General features: G+C 38.8%; 1 pseudogene; it reads right to left on the minus strand.

The window, feature by feature from the left end:
• Positions 1–20,429: 20,429 nt before the first annotated feature.
• The window catches only part of LOC107519473, a 41,928-nt pseudogene continuing 39,625 nt past the window's right edge, over positions 20,430–22,732 (minus strand).

Raw genomic sequence — 22,732 nt, forward strand, 5'->3', positions numbered from 1 at the left:
AAAAAACCAATCCCCACATCTGTATGGAATTATTACCTACCTCTCTGAGACTCTCTATGTCTTGAATGTTTCTGCCAATGATTTCCTTATTCAAAGTCTGCAGAGGCTCAATGACAGCCTGTCAGGGAATGCTGCTTAGCTACCAGTTACTGCAAGTTGGTTTAAATAGGTGGTCAAGATGCTGTAGCTGTGATCGAACCTCTGGCAGGGGAAGATGGGGCAGCACATGTCACATAAGCATGCTCACGTGTTTCTGTGAGGATACTCAATGGGAAGGTTATTTGTCCTTTTGGAGAAACTGAAGGTTTTTTACTGTATTGCATGGAATCCTAGCCCTAGAATCTGCTTCATGTTGGTAAAATCCATGAAACTGCTCATGTCTTTAGGAGATCTATGTTTGATTCCTATTATGGCTAATGTTTCTGGATTCCTAGGGTATAGCAGAAAGAGGACTAGAGTATCAGAAGAACTTTGTTCAGCCCCAATTGCTACTTACAAGCTCTGGGATTTTAAGCTAATTTTTCTGCCTTCTTTGGGCTCCAGTTTCTTTATCAGTAATGTGGATAAATAATACTGAGGAATGAATAGAGATAATGGTATGTGAAGTACCTGGTGGGGCTCCATGCACATGAACTGTATATGAATCTGGGGGAGCAATGTGACAAAGGAGGACTCTGCCTTGAAAGAGGAACACCCTACAATTATAATGGGAGCCCAGGAAAGGGGTCCAATTATTGTAAAGTAGACCTGTCTTACTGAAACTTTTTGTAGGATATTTGATCTTAAGGCGGAAGGACAGGAAAGGTACTGAACTAGAAGGAAGAAAATCAGTATCCTAGTCCTGATTCTGGTAACAACAGAGCTAGCTAAGTTTAGGCAAGTCATTTAATTGCTTTGAGTCCATTTCCTCACCTTTATAATAGTAATACTCATACTTTCCTTTTCTAAAGCATAGTATTTTTATAAAGCTTAAATAAGATGGGATCTATTCAAAAAATATTTAAAACATATAAAAATATAACTTATTTTGGTCAAAAACATCAAAGCAATCCTGCCAACCTAGCAGTGTCTAAAACACTCTGACAAATTTGTCTAAAACAATTTAACCCTGTTTCTGTGGCTGACAAGAATGAACTATAACTGGCGATGCCTCCATTGAACTTACCCAAATAGCCATTCCGGAACTTGGATTCTGTGGGTAGTCTTTGAAGAACAATGAAAAATAACATCTGGAGGTGAGCCAAGATTTAGTTACAGCTTTTTAAAATCTCCAGTGAGGACACGGTGAAGTTTCTAGAACCAGGGCCATGTCTCTGATGACTAGAATTGAGCAATCTGTTTGGAACCAAAGGGCTTCAGGAGCTTGCTTCCTCTTCTAACTTTAGCATATAGAGGAGGAAGTTATGGGATCTGGGAGGCAGGGATGGGGTCATCCTTGCAACTTTGGGAAGCTTAACACAAAGTCCCACCCTCAAATCACTGATCACCCACAACCTTTTAAACGCTCACTTTTAATAGTAACTCAGGAGAACCATCCTTTTTTTAAAAAAAGAAATATGTATTTTAATTAGTTTTAAGTGTATCGTACATTGGTTAGACATCTATATAGTTCATAAAACAATCCCCCCAATTGCTCCCTCCCTCCCCTGATCCTCCACATAGCCAATGTATTAATGCTAACTGCATGCCCTATGCTGTGCTCCCCATCCCTGTGACCATCCATTAGCTACTAATTTGTACTTCTCTAACCCTTCAACCCATTCTCCTGGCCCCCCAAGTCCCCTTCCCCTCTCTCCATTACCAAATTGTCCACTATATTTGTGAGTTTGTTTTTGATTTGTTTGTTCTTTTTACTCCTTCGATTCCGTATATAAGTGAAATCATATAGTGTTTACCTTTATCTGTCTGACTTAGATACCTTCTAGGTCATCCATCAAAGCAATATCTTTTTCTATCCCCTTCCTTTTCATATGTAGGGGTCTTGTTTTCTTATCCTTGCAGCCACTCTATCTTTTTGGTTGGAGCACTTAATTCTTTTCCATTTAAGATTCAGCAAGCAATCCACAGACACTGTGTTTATAGTTGCCTCAAAAGGCCACACCAGAAACTGAGGCCAGCTGCCTCCAGTGAGTCTAGGTGCTGCTCAGCAAGGAGCATCTTACTGTCCGAGGATACACCTGGATGTGGCTTGGGTAGAGCTGTGAGTTGAGGGAGGAAGGGTTTCAGGGAATCCTCTGGGCAGAGTGACTTCTGTTATCCAGTTTGATGATGTCACACCTATGGCGGCACTGCGTCTGCTCACCGGGAGGAGGGAGGGCTCTACAGGGAACATGGATTCCACTTCTGTACCAAGCCAATCTTGCCTTGGCTCTCACTCTGACAATGTCTCCCTGTAAGCCCCTGGTGCCCTTGAGCGTAACTAAATCAGCATTGGTGCTCAGAGTGAGCAGATTCATCACTGTGAAAATCTGCTTGCGGATGTGGCCCCTTTAAGAGGCGGCTGCCGCTGCTGAGGCCTCTGTCTCACTCAGCCGCTTGTGACTGGGCAGCCCTGCATCTCGCCCCGTCCTACCTTCTGCCATTGCGGGGCGATTTCTTGGATTTCTCCCATTTGTATGGCTTGTTCATCAAGATCCCAGGCAATTTTTCCTTGCTGCTGCTCCTTGTTTCCATCACAATTCTGATTTGGTCACCAGAGGGATGAACAGAGCCTCTATCATCTACGCCATTTTCTTTCCTCTCCAAGAACCATCCTCTCTATCAGACTTTTTGTGTCCCTTCCCATGCAAAAAAATACCTGTAGAAGAAAGTTAGGAAAACCTACGTTTATTTGTTTTGTTTTATTTTTTGCTTTTTTCTTGTTCTACCATGACTCAGCATATTTTAGACCTGCCTTGGGTGTACAGTTCAGGGGAGAGGTTTATGGAGCAGGCCCTCAACTCTGAGGCATTGAGGCTCTACCCACTTCTCATAGCAAAGGACTATGTAGACTGTTTCTCCTGTTTATGGGTCGGCCTGGTCCCTAAAACAAAAGCATCTGCTCCAAACTCTTCTGCATGGACATGGGGACATACGAGCATAGATCTTTTCCCACAAATGCTGTCTTTTGCATGGAGCCACCGAAGTGCTAGGTTGGGGTAAGGGAAGGGTCAGGGAGGCAGTAGATAGTAAGAATTAGGAGTCAACCTTTCCTCAGGTGCCTTGGCCTTGGTCTGCAGAGCAGAAGACATGCTGGGTACCCCCATTGCAGGCATGCAGCACCTCCTCCCCAATCTGTCCATAAACAATGCCTGCTCATGTATTAGTAAGGACAGGAACCCACTAGAACTAACACAGCCCTAGCATTTAAAGTCCCCAAGCAGATTCAACTCCAAGTTTGCCACATTGGGTCCATGCAGTCTATCCTTTTAGAGGGGGTCATTAGTATGAATTTCTTTTTAATGCTTTGGGGGATTCTAGCTCAGGAGCAATTTGAAAAAATCAAAAATCCCTTCTGAGAGAACTTGGATCTACTTAGAGCCACAGTAAACAAACAGATCAAGGGCTGCTTGCTTAATATTTCTAGGGTTTGGGGTATGTCAGTTCATTAAAGAAAAGAGTAAATAGGGACAATTTTCATTTTGGGGGCATTTGAGCAGGAGGCCCTTAAAGGGACCCTGACATTCCAGGGAGTAGGTGGTTTCGTTCTTCCAGCCTTTATTGTTCGAACTTTTACCAGCCTGAGCCAGATGAGAGTCCAAGAGGGTCAAGAGTCCAAGGACAGAAGACCCTTAAGGCAGGAGGGCTGTACTTATGAGTATTGTTCTGACAGGACCGGAGTAGGTCCATCCCCCACACCCTAAAAATCTTGTCTCCTCGTTGGCCCTCCTTCCTCTAATTTTTCAGGCCCTGTGATCTTTACTACAAAGCAAACCATATGATTTCGATTCTGGCTCCTGGCTTACTGAGAGTGTTTCAAGTCTCCAGTGACAGGAAGCCCTCCAGCCTCTTTAAGTGGCTGCTCTGGCATCTAAGAGAGGAAGCCAGCTCTTTTGGATTCTCTCACCATCTGGGCATGGCAGCCCAGTGTAGGGCAATGCTCAGTTGGGGGAAGGTAACAATGACTGTAGGGTGGGAAAACATTCCTGGGATTCACATAGATAGACTCTAGGCTTAGGCTTTTCCCCTTCTATTCTATCCCTAGATTTCTATCTGAGTCTTCCTGTGAGATGACCCTTCCCTGAAAATGGGAGGCCAGGACCTAGTCCTTCTGGAAGAGATAGAGGAAGGAAGTATTATCTGACATAAGTGACCACACAAGCCTTCTAATACCATAGATTGCTGCTTCAGTCACCAAGATGATGTTGTCAGATAAATTTCAGATGAGTGTCAGTGATTCACTGAAAGAAAACTCAGTGATTTGAATAGTAGGTAAGGAGGAGGCTAGAGGAAGTCAGTCACTTCTCAGAAATCTTATATGAAAAGGGGTGAAGGAATGGTGACAAATTAAGAAAGACCTAAAGTAATCATTTTGTCTATTTATATAATGCTTTATAAATTTCAGTCATTTGTTCTTGTCTCTGGACTTGTGCACTTGCTGACCTTTCCACTTGAAATGTTTTTTTGTTTTTGTTTTCTTTCCCGGCAGATCCCCATATGGCTATTGCCTCCTTGCCCTCCAGATTACAAATGTCTCCTCCTTGGAAAGGGCTTACCTGACAAAACTCAGGTGATTCCCACTTCATTTCCTGTCACATCGCTTTATTCTCTTTCTAGATTCATCATTGTTTGAAATTATCTTGTTTGTTTACTTGTTTTGGTCTAATTATCCAACTGTAATATAATTTTTATGATTACATTTATCTTGTTCACTGCTATATCCTCAATGCCTAGAATAGAACCTGCAAAATGGCAGGTGTTCAATAAATATATGCTCAATGAGGGAATAAATGAATAGAGTGTTAGGGTCAGGAGAGCTAGCTAAAGATAGCCAAGTAAAATTGGAATAGGATACATATGGCCAGAAAGAACAGAAATAATCGGGAAAGGAAACTGAGACCAGTAACCAAAATCTTCTGAAAAGTGGAAATGAAAAGTGAAGATAAAAGAACCACATTTTGTCTGATTCCTTCCAGCTCATTATATTTGACAAACCTTTGCTAAGTACTTATTATTTGCCCTGCATTATGTTAAGAGCTGAGGAGACAAAGATGAATGAAGTCATAGGTTGAAGAGGATGGTGAGAGGAAGTAAAGTCAGGAGTTGCTCTCTCTTGAGTTCTCAAGCCATTCACTGAGTTCACTATCTGGAGACATAAAAACAGCTATGTAAACAGCTAGGTAATATCAGGAGTGTTAGTGAATTTCAATAGGGGAACATGTCAGGGGAAACTACACAGGAGATGACATTTTATTTGGGCCTTGAAGATATGTAAAGAGCTCATCAGGCAGAGAGGAAGAAAAGAATATACCAGTCAAGGAAACAGCATGAGCAAAGGCAGAGAGGCATGAAAGTACTTTGTATACTTGGAAAATAGCAAGCAGACCGAATTGTTCCTTGTGAAACAAATAGAGTGTGCATGGGCGAGTGGCTAGACAGGAGGCTAGAAACATGGGTAGATGAAGTAGTGAAAGGCTGGCCTTAAGGAACATGCTAAAGATTGTGCACTTAGCTAACTCAGAACAACCTAGATATTGGAGTGAAATTTTTGGATCCTCATATGAATCCTGATAGTGGTATGTTAGCAAATTCTCTCTGTCTATGACAAATATCAATCAAGACTCTTGGCTTGATACCCAGAAGTTTCAAGGTACCTCACAGATGTGGCCTCAACACTGTCCAGCTGAAGGTTTGGGAGAGGTGCTAGCCCAGGATGCTAGGCCCCCAACTCTCACCCAAGGTCAGGCTGAGAGGCTTGCATCCTACCAATGGTCTCACACAGTTAGGCTCAGGCCTCTTACCACATCCTGCAAACCACAAGAACTCCAGGTAGCTAAGGCAAGGGCAGCTGCCCAGGGATTAGGATGAGACAAGATAGATATTAATCTAAAGTGCAAAATTTAATATCCCACACATGAATAAAGTCATGTGGTTCTCAACTTTTTCTGACTTATTTTGCTTAGCATGATAATCTCAAGGTTCATCCATGTTGTCACAAATGGCAGTATTTTACCTTTTCTTATGACAGGGTAATATTCCATTGTGTATATGTACCACATCTTCTTTATATAGTCATCTATCGAAGGGCATTTTGGTTGTTTCCATGTCTGGGCCACCACGAATAATGCTGCAATGAACATCGGGGTGCACATATCTTTACAAATAGTGTTTTCAATTTTGGGAGGGTCGATACCCAGAAGAGAGACTGCTAGGTCATATGGTAATTCTATTCTTAATTTTTTTGAGGAACCTCCATGTTTTCCATAGTGGCTGTACCAATTTACATTCCCACCATTTTCCCCACAACCTCTCCAACACTTGTTACTACTTGTCTGTTGATGATAGCCATTCTTACAGATGAGAGGTGGTATCTCGTTGTGGTTTTGATTTGATTGTGAAGTTGAGCACCTTCTCATGTCAGTTGGCCATTTGTGTGTCTTCTTGGAAGAAGTGTCTGTTTAGATCCTCTGTCCAGCTTTTTAAGAGAAATATTTTATTTTTTAAATATTTATATTAGTTTCAGGTATACAGTACAATGGTTAGACATTTATATAATTTATAAAGTGAGCCCTCAATTACTCTAGCACCTTTCTGGCACCACACGTAGCCATTATGATAATATCGACTATATTTCCTATGCTGTAATCTATACATCCCCGTGGCTGTGTTGTAGCTACTAATTTGTAGTTCACCTTTTTCACTCAGTCCCCCAACCCCTACCCTCTGGCAATGACCAATTTGTTCTCTGTATCTGCGAGTCTATTTCCATTTAGTTCATTCATTTCTTTTGTTCCTTAGATCCCATGCATAAGAGAGATCATATGATATTTTTCTTTCTCTGACTTATTTCACCCAGCATAATACTTTCTAGGTCCATCCATGTTATTGCAAATAGTAACATTTCATTTTTTTATGGCGGAATAACATTCCACTGTGTATTTGTACCACAACTTCTTTATCCAATCATCTATTAATGGACACTTAGGTTACTTCCATATCTTGGCTATTGTGAATAGCGCTGCTAAGAACATAGGGGTGCATAGATCTTTATGAACTAGTATTTTTTTTTTTTTTTTTTGGATAAATACCCAGAAGTGCAATTGCCGGGTCAAAAGATAGTTCTATTTTTAATTTTTTGAGGAACCTCCAAACTTTTTTCCATAGAGGCTGTACTAATTTGAAATCTCATCAATAATGTACTATGGCTCCCTTTTCTCCAACTCTTCGCCAACACTTGTTTTTTGAATTATTGATGATAATCAATCTGACAGGTGTGAAGCGATATTGCATTGTGGTTTTAATTTGCATTTCTCTGATGAATTTTGACCTCAAGCATCTTTTCATATGTCTGTTGGCCATCTGTATGTCTTCTTTGGAGAAATGTCTATTTGGTTCCTCTGCCCATTTTTAAATTGGATTTTTTGTTGTTGAATTGTACGAGTTCTTTGTGTATTTTAGACATTAACCCCTCATCAGAGGTATTGTTCGCAGATATCTTCTTCTATTCAGTTGATTACCTCTTTGTATTGTTGATGATTTCTTTTGCTGTGCAGAAGCATTTGGGTTGATATAGTCTCATTCTTTATTTTTGCTTTTATTTCCCTTGCCTTTGAGGTCAATTTCATAAAGTCCTCTGTAAGGTCAAGGTCCATGTCGAGTTTATACCTATGTTTTTTCTCTTCTATGCAACTTATTGTTTCAGATCTTATATTTATGCCTATGATCCATTTTGAGTTAATTTTGGTGTGTGGTGATAAATAGCAGTCTAGCTTTATTCTTTTGCGTGTGGCTTTCTAATTTTCCCAGCACCAATTATTGAAGAGGCTCTCCATTGTATATTTTTGGCTCCTTTGTTGAAAATTACTTGCCCACATATTTGTGGATTTATTTCTGAGTTCTCAATTCTGTTCCATTTGTCTGTGTGTCTGTTTTTTTGCCAATTCCATGCTGTTTTGATTATTGTTACTTTGTAGTATAATTTGAAGTCAGATAACCTGAGACTCATAGATACATAGTTTAATGGTTACCAAAGGGAAAGGGAGAGAGGAAGGAGATAAGGGTAATGGGAGTTAAATATAGGGTAATGAAAGGAAATTTAACTTTTGGTGGTGAACACAGAATGTATTATATACATGACATATTACTGAATTATACACTTGAAACAAATAATTTCATTGACCAATGTTTCCCCAATAAGTTTAATTAAAAAAAAAAGAGTCAGAAAAACAAACAAAAAAAATGTAATGGAAGGGTGCTAAAATAATGATATTCTAATGAAATTTAAAAAAATAAAAGTTTATATAAACAAAATCAAAGATCAAGGGAGCTCTCTTCTATTATTCCATTATCCAGCTCATTATTCAAAGGTTATATGTGGTCTTGGGGTAATTTTCTCATGGGTTCTTCAAACGTCTCCCTGAGATCAGGAAGTGGGCAGCTTAAATAGGCCAGCTCTCAGGAACTAGAACCCTGGAGTTCCAGCTCCATCTACCCCAGTTAATCTAGGACCTACACAGAATAGGGAGCCTAAATTTACTGTTTACTTCCAACCTGAAGCACTCCCCAGTGTGAAATGGATTATTATTATTATTATTGTTGATTATTATTATTTATGCCTGCAGCACATGGTCTTCCTAGGTGGTCTCCCATCCAAGTACTAAGCAGGCCTGGCCTGGCTTAGCTTCCAAGATCAGATATCGGGCTTGTTCAGGGCAGCATGGCCATAGACGAAACTGAGTATTATTAATGTGGATCTTTATCCACAGCTTGGCTTACTGCCTCTTCCTGGAGAGGCTCCATACCCTGGGAACAAGGTATGAGATAATCATTGCTTCCGTGTTCAAGGCTAACTTGCTTGAGGAATCAACTGTCTTGTTTCTGTAGTACCAGCCATTTCAGTTTTTGGTAAAAGAATGAACCATTCCTATCTTCCTCCACACTCCAAGAATAGCAACCAGTACCTTTTGTTCTAGAGATCAGGCTTTCTCTCACTTCAGAAAAAAAAAACATTAAAGAAATCAACAGGCTTTTGTTTTTAAAAGTAGTCCAGGGTCTCAGAGGTGATAAAGTTGTCCTGTCTGAGAGAAAAAAAAAAAAGGGCTTTTAGGATTAGAGGAGGGCAGAGAGAGAATTTCCTGAGCCTGGCTCTGAAGGGGATGGTGCTAAAGAGCACTGCAGTTTCCTTGTGTGATCGGATCCTGCTCCTGCCCCTGCTCTCCCACAGACCCCTGGGGCAGTAGGACTCTGAATACAGATAACTGTGTGCTCAGGGAGGTGAGCAAAGACACTGCTGTTTGGAAGCCTCGACCATGGTCTCTATGCCTCACTGGGCCTAGAGAAAAGGCCCTAGAATAGAGACCACTGTCACTGCCAAAGAGCACCGATGGTGGCAGGCTCTGACTAAACGACGTCGCCCAAATACCTAAAATCTCCTGGAAAAAGACCAGGGTTGGATTTTCCACCCATTGGTGGATGGGAGCCAAGGACATTTAATTAAGAAAACTAAAGAAATGTGACATTTAGATGATGTGTATGTTATGGAGCAAAGTTATACCTGTTAACAACGTTTAACACAAGCCTTCACACTTGCCTTTAAAGTATATAGGTTTTTAACTTAAAGAAACTTCCAGCTTAATTTGTTTAACTTGCTCCTCAGGCATTAGGAAGTATTCCAGGATTTGTGTATATGGGTGTGCATGCTGCTCTGTGAGCATGCCCCTATCTGAGCACCACTCCAGTTCCTCTCTTATCAATTCAATGGAAACCTGAGTCAAAGAAGACTTGGCCAAGGACATGCCCTGGAAGTGGGAGGAAAGGGAGCTGGGCAAGAGTGACACCCAGACTGAGATTGCGCAGGACTGGGGTTTACCAGACCTTCCTGTGAAACCCATGCACGAGTCTGCACTGCCCCCAGTTGGCCATTGCAGAGCATTGTCCCATGCTTTGGAGAGACCCATGTGTATGTCTCTTCCAGCTAGAGCACTTTGGAGACCCAGTTGCAGGGAAACAAGAAGAGAAGCTAGGATGTACAATCACTAGAGTGGCCACTGGAATGTTTAAGGAATATGTTTTTGCAATGTCACTATGTAATTTTGGCATAAACTTAAAATACATTCAGAGAAATTGATTCAGTTTGCTAGCTAAAATGCTCAGGTATTTGGGCAAGAGAATGCTAGGTAATTATTTACCTAAAATAATTTTTCAGTTCTTATCACTAAAGACATTTTAAAAGCTAATATGATAATATAAAAACATTGTCTCTGCCTGCATAGTTTATAGTCTAGGAGAAGAGATGTGTAAGTATGATGTAATTATAATAAATGAGTTATGTGCGTTGATAGAGGTATATATAAAATACGCAAGTACCTAATGAATCAGGGGATGGGGCTACTCAAGGAAGGCAGAAGCGATGTTTGAGCTGAATCTTAAATGATGAATAGGATTAACTATGTAGGAGCAAGGGGTTGACAACAGAAAGAGACCACGTTTCAGACAGAAAAGCCAGCAATAACAAAGACATGGAGGGAAATAAGGGTGGAGGCAGGAGGGACCCAAAGGGTCAGATGCAGCTAACAGGAAGGGCCTTACACATAACAGATTAGAGAGTGTGGACCATCCTGTGGCATCACTGAAGAGTTTTAAGCAGGGGAGACACATGGTCAGATTCAATTTTACAAATATGCTAGCACAGGTGTGGAGGGTAGATTGATGTGACACATCTGGAGACAATGAGACCAGAGAAAACAATCTAGGTTAAAGCAGAATAATACAGAGGAAAGACAAATGAACACCTGAATGAGCGAGTTTGGGAAAGAAGCAACAGATCTAAGGGCCTTGGATGCAAGGGGCACGAGGGCACAGGAAAAACGAAGCTCCCACTATCTAGCTCAGGTGACTGTGTGGCTGATGGTATCACCAATTAGATGCCGAAATCCACAGGAAGAGCGGGGCTTAGTGAGGAAGGGGGTAAATTTTGTTTAATGTATCTGTGGGGTACACTGAAATAGAAATACCTAGTAATGTTAGAAATAAAAACTAAAGTTTCAGGGAGAGATCTCAGCCAGACATCAGATTTGGGTGTTACTGGCATATAGATCATAATTAAAACCAGGGGAACAGATGAGATCACCCAGGGAGAATGGAAATAGAGAAAAGGACAGAGATCCAAGAACTAAACTCTGGAATGGCTAGCAAAGTTCCGGTAGTATCATCTTGTACATTATTCTGGGGCTGTGGAGTTTATCAATTGCTTTCATATCTACTATCTTACTCAGTTCTCATCTGAGGGGTTCTGTAAACTAACTGGTCAAATCAGGTGTAACTGTGATGATGCCAAGGCTGCAATAAATATGATCCATTGGATGGGCAGGGGTGGAACCCAGCACTCCCTCCCTACTTCATGTCACAGAGGATATTCCCAGTTGTTGACTGAAGCCCCAGGTTAACAGGACAACTATGATCCCTAAAAGACTTGAGACTCTCGCCTAGACTCCTGGTTAAGAGCACAGCTGGCTTGTGACCCTGGATTACAATGGACAGTGGCAGAGTGGACAGGAGCTCTGCAGGGGGCTCATCTCCAAAAGCAGACGCAGCCTGCCTGCCTCTGCATGTCCTGAAGGCAGCAGTCTACCAATCCCAGCTGAGGAAGTGTTACAGGCTGGGAGGAAAGGCTTCCTTTCCAGAGACAGGACTAAGGCCATAAGAGCACCTGCTCCTTCCTGAGTGCTTAGAAGCAGCAGAAGGCATTAAGGCTGGCCTGGCCCTACAAGGAGGTCTGTGAGCCATGTAGCAGAAGGCAGGGCAAAAATGAATGCAATGAGGTAATTCCACACGCCTCTGGTAGAGCCCTCACTTCCTCCAAGTAGTCTCACCCACTCTGACATATTTCCACAGCATCTCTCAGTTTCATTGTGTTACATTACTGAACACTTGCTCAGACTTTCCATCCATGCAGGATTTGCCTTATGCTTAGGGAAACAAATAGATATCCATGTGACAAGAGATTCTGGGCATCAGAGATGGAAGGTGTAGTGGAAAAACCTTGGCTTGAATCTTGGCTCTGAATCTTATTGGTTGAGTAACCAAGAAAGTGTTTTGTTTAAAATTCCTGTGCCTCAATTTCCTCATCTGATAAATGCTTCATAGGGTTGTTGTGAGGATTAGAGAATGCTCAAAAAGCCCAAATAAATGGCAGCACTCAATATTATCACTGTGAAAGTTTCATTTCCTACATATATCATATCTTGCATGCCTTTTTATAAAAATTTCCACCATTAATGTGATCTCTTTAGGCTTAAGAATTGAAAGCCCTATTATAATGTTTATAGGGAAGAAGTATGAATCTAACCCATTATCAGCCATGATCAGATCTGGAATTGGTCTAGGTCAGGCAGAGGGTGGGATTGGGTCACAAACAGTAAACTTGGCTGGGATGTTGGTAAGGAAAAAAAGTGTCTCCCAAACTTCAGTAACTTGGACAGTGGCTTCAGGACCATATCCCCATATTCTTTAAATCAACTAAATTTTACAAAACTTAAATGCATTAGTATAAAATTTATATCAGTGTCATTGGTCATAAACAGCATAATCCTAAAAAAGAAAATGAATAAAACAGTGTCATTAAATTCTAAACAGCTGCTATTGCCAGAAGAAAACTTCAGGCTTGAGGTCTATTTTCTTGGCTAAAAAGGAGATTGAGAAGTGGTAGAGTATGTTAATGACATATTAGGCCCGATGAGACTTTCTTCTACATGTAATCCAGGCTCAAAAGAGAAACGCAATGGGAATTACTTTCTCATGATGTAATTATTTTATGCTTGTCCATTTACCACTGAAAACCACATACTGCATAACTTAAAAGTCATCTCATATACTATCACTAATACATGTTCTAAAAGTTTGGTAATAGAAGGTCTGGTATATAAGGATAAATTAGGCCAGGGCTGTGGGGACCAAAACAGAGGCTAATGAGTACTACCAAGTAATACTCAAAGAAACTGGAAAATATTCAAGTCTAACTTCACTTCCTTTACGAGTTTGTGAAAACGCTTTTACAACCATGTGTACAATTTCTCTTTTTGTATCCCCTCTAGCACCTGTGATAGGGTAGCATACATAATAGATACTCAATAAATACCTGGAGCTGATTGACTGAATAAAATGGTATTATTAGAACAAGTAATCCAAACTGGAACCTAGGAGCCAAAGAGGAAGACAGCTTTTCTGAAAGGCATTACTCCTTCATCTCCCACCTCCAACAGATAACAGGTTCAGCCTAAAGTCTAAGTAAGATGTAGAAATGCCATATACCAGCAGAGTAGAATCATTCTAAGGACTGAACTTTGCAAAGTATAGTTCTTTCTCCTCTTTTGGACTTAGAGATCTGGCTTTTGATAAATAACTTTAGTCTTACAATGGTTCTGTCCCATTTTCAAGTGATGAAACAATTCCAAAGTAGCTTCATAAAGGTCATTTACAGTTTAAGTGATGTGCTCCAGGTTCATCTTGCATTGCAAACCAACCATCGCCCCTTACCTGCCAGACCTAAGAGACTGGTACTTTAAGTTTGTATCCATTAAAGCAGGGGTGCCCAACCCCAGGGCCTCTGACTGGTATCAGACCATAGCCTATTAGGAAGCAGGTCACACAGCAGGAGGTGAGTGGCCAGTGAGCCAGCAAAGCCTCATCTGTATTTGCAGCCGCTCCCCAGTGCTAGCATTACCGCCTCAGCTCCACCTCAGATCATCAAGCATTAGATTCTCATAGGAGGATTGGTCCCTGGTGCCAAAAAGGTTGGGGACTGCTGAATTAGAGTATATTTTCTTGATTTTGCACAGATAGCGTGAGTGATGGATACATAAAGTCTGTAACTATTATTTATAAAATAAAATATCTGAATCTCTCAAAGGCAGTTTGGGAAATTTAGGGCTCTCCTAAGAGAAGGATGAGAATACCATCAGTAGATACTCAGCCCCGAGGAAGTCCATCTTAAGGTTACCAAGTCTGGGAACAGGGATGAAACTGAAAAACTTTAGGTACTTCACCCTAGCCCAGTGCAGGGAATTGACTTTTTCTCAGAAGGGACTTTAGAGACTAATAGAGACTAATAAAACCCAAAACCAATAAACAAACAACAACAACAACGACGACAACAACAACAAAATTCCTCTCTGGAAGGGTATAAATCAGCTATAGGAAATATTTCAGAAGTCTTCTGGTCAGTGAATCTTTCTCCCCAGCCTAGTTTGGTGCTGAGCCTCTGTACCCAAATTCTAACAAAGAACCAGTTTCTGACAGTGGCTAGAAGTATCTGCTTATGACTCCCCTCCCTATTTGTTGATCAATGATGGCAATTTCTAAATTACCAGTTAGTTCTCCTTTGTGCTTCATCATCAATCAGTGCATTCTCAAAGACTACTCATTTTGATTTTCAACCCAACTTAAACATAATCAGGAACCTTACTGCTGCCAAGTACCACCTCCAAACCCAAAGTTAAATATAAATGAATAGTGGGGGGAGGGGTGCGCGGGAATCTATTATTTTAGAGAATTCCTACAAAGCTCCTTACAAAGAAATGAGAGTTGATCTTATTAGTAAATCATGTCATCATCAGTTCATTTTCTTGCCAGTTTTGGTGATGATATCCTTATATCAGCAGAGCAGAGTTACATTGTCGCTTCCTGAAACAATTCTCGTTTGGACTTACCTGAGGAAATAGAGGTGAGTGAGAAGGGTCAATGAATTCAGGGTCCAGGCTTCAGTTCAGTGACTTTGGCAGCCTGACCAAAGCCATCCCCTGAATTTCCACTGCTTTTTATGCAACCCTGGGCTATTAATGAACTCCAACTGTACGGCTACCCTACTGACCACTTTGCCAGCCTCCCAGATATTCAGTGGTTTCAGGGCTAAGGGACCTCTGTATTCTCTTGCGTCAAGGATCTCCATCTCCCAGAGTGTTGGTAACTCAGCAGGAGTTTCCCTGGTGAGTCCTTTTGCTTTATGGCAATTGAGCTACAACATTTCTAATCTGAAAGCAGCTTGAAATTAAGGTGGGAAAAACTGAATTTTGGAGACTAATGAAATTTGGCGCAATTGAATTTTAGGTGCTGTCTGGGTCTCCCTGGGGTCCAGCATGTTGTGTGGGGGCATCATGCCCATGGCTTTGGAGCATTTTGATAATTTGACATTACTTATCCATGGAAAATCCTTGGTGGACACAGGATCCAACAGATTTCTGAACTAGGACTCCATCCAATGCCATTCACCAAGCCGAATCGACACCACTTACTAGCTACATGACCTCGGACAAGTTAAGAAACTTCGTTGGGGCTCAGTTTCCTCAGATGTAAAATAGGGGTGATGATATTATACAGTGTTAATGTGAATTTTAAATGAGATATGATGTATGTAATACATGGTAGATGATCAATGAATTTCAGTTCCCTTACCCCTACCCTCCACATTTTAGAGGGAATCTATTCACCCACCTCGCCTCTTGCTTAGAAGGCAGGATGAGGCTTGGGTTAGAATATTCCTCAGGGGCACATCTAGAAAGGATGTGGGGTACATACCTCAGTAAGTCAGGGATTAGTCTTTCTCTTTCTTAGATCCTAGATTACAATGGTAAGACCGAGAAATCCTTTGAATTAAGCTCCACTTCAGAAAATGCTTGCAATGTTCATATCTGGGACAAGCCTATTAGTAGGCATGACTAGGACTTCTCATTAACATAGCCTAGCCCAGGACCTTGAAAACAGCAATGATTTTAATTTTACGGTATGAGGTGGAATGTTCTAGGCTGTATATATCTGCCTTTTATACATGGCTCTAAAGAGCAAAAGTACTTGTCACAAGAACGTGACATTCATGACCCGATCCACATATTAGATAATTACCTTATTTACCTTAAGTACCTACCATATTGCTTTGTATATTAAATTGGATTGAGCTTGAAACTAAAGAAAAAAAAAAAAAAGGAACTTAACATTACTAGAGTGCAAGATTCAAATCGACTAAAAGAACTAGAAAGAAACCAAAGCTGGGCAGACTCTTTTCTATGTATAAGATTTTGCTCACATAACTGTTATTTGTGGACTTTCACCATCTGCTAGAAAGTGATCATTGTACTCAAGAAGACAATCTTAGGAATACATCGTTAGTAGCATAACTGGCTAGGACAGTGGCTGGAATAGTCTTGTTCCTGAAGTTATGCCCAGTTACCAACAAGTGATAAATAAGACTTTTTTCCCTTGTGCAGGATTGATTAAGATAGCAAAGTTCCACCAGCCATTCTGTCCTGCCACAGGGCTGGGAGCTTGGCTCAAATCCTCTCTGCTTGGGGAGAGTTTAAGTTTCTCAGTCAATTGCTACCTCCTCTGTGTTTTGTTCTTGATGCTTATAGAGTATTTGAGTTTAAGTTTCTCAGTCAATTGCTACCTCCTCTGTGTTTTGTTCTTGATGCTTATAGAGTATTTGCTACTGTAATTCATTAAGTAAATTCTCCTTTCTCTTAAGGTTTAGTTTTGCTACTTTCAGGCTCAATGATTTATTTTTTATTTATTTTTTTATTGGCCTGAGAGCTGAAATGAGAGTGTTCCTGACTAGGGGAAAGATAAGTAGAGAGAATGATTTAATCTTAGAATGGATTGGGATGTTAATAAACTGCTAATGGGGTTGTCTCCTCTATTGGATTTTAACTCCTGAGAGCAGAGACTTACTTATCTGTGTATCCACACTGCCTAATGGGGTTCCATGGTGGATGTTTAATAAATGCTTACTGATTAATAAATGAATCAATATAACCAACATTGCAAAAAGTTACAGGTGTGAAATTGGTCTATAGGTTATACGCACTAGAGAAGCTCAGAAGAAGAAGAAATCATTGTAGACCAGGATGGTCAAGGAAGGTTCTGTGGAAGTAACAGGGAAGTTCTATGGAAGAACTGAGCTCTCTAGACAGAGTTAGGATGAATACAGAAAGAATATGGGCTTCCAATCACTTAAAGTCTGTGACCCTCAATTTCTATCTGAAATTTATTTACTTACTTATTACCCACAGTAGTCGTCTTTATTTTTTCAATTACAGTTGACATTCCATATTTTTTATATTAGTTTCAAGTTTACAGCATAGTGGTTAGACATTTACATAATTTATGAAGCGATCTTCCCAATTAGTCTAGTACCTACCTGGCACTATACATAGTTATTACAATATTATTGACTCTATTCCCTATTCTGTACCCTATATCCCTGTGACTGTTTTGTAACTACTAATTTGTACTTCCTCTATCCAAACATTCACATTTTAAAAATGGGGACAATAAACCTACATAATACGTTAAGAGTAACTGAGATAGCTATATAAAGTAATTGGCACAGAGCATTGTACACACAAAAGAATTTTCTTCCCTCTGTAAGTAATCTTTTATTGACCTATATAATCATCCTATTGGATTTGAAAGCTGTCCTAACAGTATTCTGGAGTTCATGGTGTCATTACCTTCACCACCAAGGAGTTTTCTAGACAACGGAGATCTCTTTCCCATGAAAAATATTCCAGGGCAGATTTGATCCCTCCCTAAGGAAAAATGAGATGAATAAGCATGTTAAACACTTTCTATCTTCTATCCTTGAGCACGCACATATGACCATGTTGGGCATGGGAGACCTTTACCAGGCAATGCATCTCCAATTTCATTTACTTTTCCACCTCACAAATCTTTATTATTGGAAGAGCTCTTGAAGGTAATTTAATATATATTTTTTTCATTTTACATATTAGAAAAAAACTTTAGCCCAGAGCAATTAAGTAATTTATTCAGCTAGTTAGTGGCAGAACTGTAAATTATACCTGGTGTCTTTTGACTTCTTATCCAATGCTCTTTCTCACATATCAGGCTATTTCACATTTCCATCATCACTAGCAACCCAGTTTTTTGGTGGGATTTATAGACATCCTATATGAGACCTTTGCTTGTTTATCAAATGACTAAGAGGATCAAGTGATTAATACAAATAAAAGATATTCCTGCTAATTCATGACTGCTGACTTCTGCAATATTGGTTATTCTACGTGATTTCTCAGTCCCGCAATAATTGTATCTGGAGCAAGATGACATTTTATTATTTCCCAAGATATTAATTTTTTCAAGTTTGAACACATTGTTAACATCTTCTAATTTATTATAATTTTATATTCCAATTTCCATTAACTTTTTTCTGAATTTAATTTCTATTATAAGAGTAATTAAACATTAGCACTTTAAAAACATATTTTTCCTTAATTTTTCCCAGTGGATGCACCAGATTAGTCTAAGAAATTCTTTGGTACTTCTTTTTTAAAAAGAGAAAACAAATTTTATTGCAATATAAAGTACACTTACAAAATGTCTACAGAAGGCATGTAATTCTTCTCTGCTATATAAATTAATTGGGAATCCTTTATTCACCTATTGTTATGATGATGCCACCTAAAACATACTGTAAATGAGTTATACTCTGTAACAAATGCATCACTGATTTTCAACAATCATTGATTTAATAATAATTAGTTTAAGACTATATAATCATACCCATATTCTGGAATGTCCGTTTACTTTCATGTAGTTTAGTGGAATTCAGAGTATAATTGCACATGGATGGTACAGAAAAACATTCACTACTAAATTATTTTATATCTTCATGACAGGTTAACATTCTTCTTGACTGAAAATAACAACTTCAGCTATGGTCTGCAACACAGATCCAGGATTCTCAATGCTATAATTTGTGTATATGTTTGTCTACGTGTGCACTGATAGAATGACTTAAAGTATATCTTGAGAAAACAAGTGTAACATCATTGTTGATTATTTTGCATGTTTAAATATTATAGTTTGATTATTTGTAAAAACAAAACCCCACACAAATACTTTAATTCTAGAAAAACAATCTGTCAACTCGTAATTTTTCTAAAAGGCTTTACTTGAACACACATTGAATTTCTAAAAGGGAACATATTACTTTAGATAATAAGGTATAAAAATTAGTGGTTCATATTTTATACTCTGAAATATGCATTTCTGGTATTTGTTTTATGCAGCGTAAAGTTTAGGTAAAAAAAATTCTAATTCCTGGATCCCCATAGATCATTTAGAAAGCACCTCCCAGTTCTGGCTCTCACAGCAGGTTTTACAGTTTAAGTGTGATGACGTGTTCTAGCTCCATCTCTTTCAAGTATCAAAGAAAAACGAGGCTCAAAACTGTAGGTCGTAGCTGAAAATGCAAAGCTTTAAAGTAAAATGCAAAGCTTTAAAGTAAAATGTAAATTGAAACAAGATTCTTAAGTGCTTATCTGTGTTAGGCTGGTAAGTACTAGGACTTTAGAATAATTTTACTAAATCTAAATATTTGCTCAAAAGTGATAAAGAACAAAATTTGCCTATAAACATATGGTCTTGTAGCGAAATCAATCTTGATGTTTGAAACTTTTGACAGTGACTTTAGTTTTGTTTGCTTTTGAATAATATTAATTTAATATTCAACTGAACATAAATATTTGGCATCACTACTTATAATAGAATGACTTACTTTTGAAATAGAAAATTTTTAAAGCACTATAAAGAGAATTTACTAAAGCTGTTTAAACGTGTCGTTCAATTCAACAGAAATCCTGCAGTACAGAAAGTATCTTGTACCTTTAAAGTTTCAGAGTAAGCTGACCTTCTGAAATGTTAATGTCCTTTAAAAAACCAAAAAGTCAAACAGAAGACTGCTGCAATAAAGCAGTTTCTAAAAGTTGTAGACATGATCCCACAGTCTGAGAGTTAGCAGTACTCCTCAGAGTAAGTAACTTTCCACCTCTTCTTAGGCACACTAAATTTTCAGCTTAGAAAATAATCTAACCTGACCCTTAACATATTAAGAGTATGAATATTTCAAAGTCTTTTTCTCTCAAAGAAAAGAATTCGAAGTCTCACTAAAGAGTAATAAGAAGTATATCTTACTTTTAGACATTAGACTTTCTAGAATTAGCCCAACTGTATAAAAGTTTAAGAATTATGTGAAATATGGAATCATTACTCTAGGAAAACAGTGTGACAAAATTAGACATCACTATGTTGAACTCTTTTCTAGCTTTAACTCAAAAATAGAAATCACGAGACTTCTTTATTTTAAAAATACACAGAAGTAAAAAGTGCTATTTTTCAAAAGGTACAATGTTTTTCCTACTATCTATCAACATGGAATCATTTCAGGTCTCCTGTACTGAAATCTGGACTTTAAAAAAAGTAGTATTGTAATACTTAATATATTAATCAGTAGTGGCTTTAGTTTCAGCTGAACCTCTAATTAGACTTCAGATTCCTCTCTTTCCTGCAGGACCTTTTGGTTTTGCAAAACTTTGCTTATGTGCCTGCTGCTTGGGTGTACCTCTTCATAAAGGAAGTCTACAGTCGGCCCATCCCCCCCACTGCCTATCTCGATCTTTCTAATGATATCCATTTGTAGTTGTCTAATTTCTAGCAGAGGGCTCTTGCAACTGGAACACAACATCGGTTCTCTTCTCTTACCCTGCATGTGTATCCAGTCATTGAATAAACAAAAACTATGGACTCTAAATAGTCTCCTTTATGGAAATGTTTATACAGAAAGAAATAGTAATGTGCTGAATCCTTGGGAATCCTCTTCGAGAATGTTTTAGTTCTGTATTTGCCGTGTTGGCCAAAATTACATTTTCATTTTTTTATATCTAATTTCAATTGCACATAGTTGAGCTGTTATTCAACTTTCCAAAACCTGAAAATCTTCTTAAGAAATAGGAAATGCTATTCCTTGAAGCATTTGATGCTTAGTGTCCACATCCATGTCAATTTGTACCTTGGTAATTTTAATCTGTTGTAATTTTTCCTCAGCTGTAGTCAATGGGGTAGGAGAAGTTTGTGATAGCAAATATTTTTTAAAATCATGTAATGATACATCTTCCTTTACTGTTCTAAATACTTCATCTTTAATGTGGCCACCTCCAAACTCCTTTTCCAGAGTTGCTCTTGTTGCTGCATACATTTTTTGACAGACATAAGAATGATCTGGAGATCATGCAGTGAATATCCATTCATATCCCTGGGCATTCTGAGAACCTAACCTGCATATGTGGCATGGTTGTTTGTCCTCCAACAGGGGTAAAACAAAGAAATCGATCCTTCTCCCAAGAATCTGAAGGCTGACTACATAATCCAATCACAGGTTTCTCATTTGCATTAGATATTCTTTTTATTAAATTTATTGGGGTGACATTGGTTAATAGAATCATATAGGTTTCAAGTGTACAATAATACGTCATATGTGTACTGCTTTGTGTGTTTACCACCCGAAGTTAAATTTCCTTCCGTCACCATATATTTGACCCCCTTTACTTTTATCCACCTCCCTTCTCCCCCTGAAATGGAAACTACAGACTTTTGAAAATATCTGCTGATTATCATGTTTGTTTGTTGCTTTCAGTTTTAAGTTCTACATAAGATTTCACTCATATATGGGATATATTTGTCCTTGCAGGTGAGATGTGTCTCTTGAAGGCAGCATATGGTTGGATTTTGTTTTCCAATCCAATCTGCTACTCTATGCCTTTTTATTGGTGAGTTCAGTCCATTTATATTTTGTTTTAGGTAGAATAACCCCCTTCAGTATTTCCTGCAATGCAGGCCTTGTAGTGGAAAAATTCCCTCAGCTTCTGTATGTCTGGAAAGGTTTTCATTTCTCCTTTATATCTAAAGGATAACTTTGCTAGATATATTATTCCTGGCTGATAATTTCTCTCTTTCAATAGTTTCAATATTTGATTCCACACCCTCCTTGCTTGCAGTTTCTACTGAAAATTCTGATGATAATCTAATGGGATTTCCTTTATAGGTTACTGTTTTCTTTTTCCTAGCTGCCTTGAGAAATCTTTCTTGGTCATCAGTTTTTGACAATTTTAATATAATGTGCCTTAGAGAAGGCTTTTTTGGATTGAGATAATCAGGCATTCTTTTTGGTTCTTGGATTTAAGGCTCCAGTTCTTTCCATAGGTTTAGGAAGTTCTCATCAACTATTTGTTTAAATAGACTCTTTGTTCCTTACTCTCTTCTCCTTCAGGTATACCCCTTATTGTTATATTGCTCTTTCCGATGACGTCAGATAGTCCTTGTAGAGTTCTTTCATTTTTTTTCACTCTCAAGTCTCTTTTTCCATCTGTGTCATTTCAAGATTTCTGTCTTCAATATCACTAATTCTTTCATCCATCTGGTCAGTTCTATTTCCTACACTATTTCATTCTTCATCTCTTTTATTGAGTTCTTCAGCTCCAGAATCTCTATTTGGTTCTGTTTTAAAAGTTTCAAACTCTTTGATAAAGTATTCCTTTTGTTTGCTGATTATATTTCTGAGTTCATTAAACTGCCTATCTGTGTTTTCTTGCATCTTATTTTTTCAGAACTGCAATCTTGAATTCTCTGTAATTTAAATTACATATTTCCATATCTTTAAGTTTATTTTCTGGAGAATTTCATTTTCTTTCTGAGCTGCCTGGTTACCTTAGTTGTTCGTGGTATTTGATGGATTTTTTTTCTCCTCCTA

Source organism: Rousettus aegyptiacus, unplaced genomic scaffold (genome assembly GCF_014176215.1).
Source record: "Rousettus aegyptiacus isolate mRouAeg1 unplaced genomic scaffold, mRouAeg1.p scaffold_m13_p_12, whole genome shotgun sequence".
NCBI classification, from domain to species: domain Eukaryota; kingdom Metazoa; phylum Chordata; class Mammalia; order Chiroptera; family Pteropodidae; genus Rousettus; species Rousettus aegyptiacus.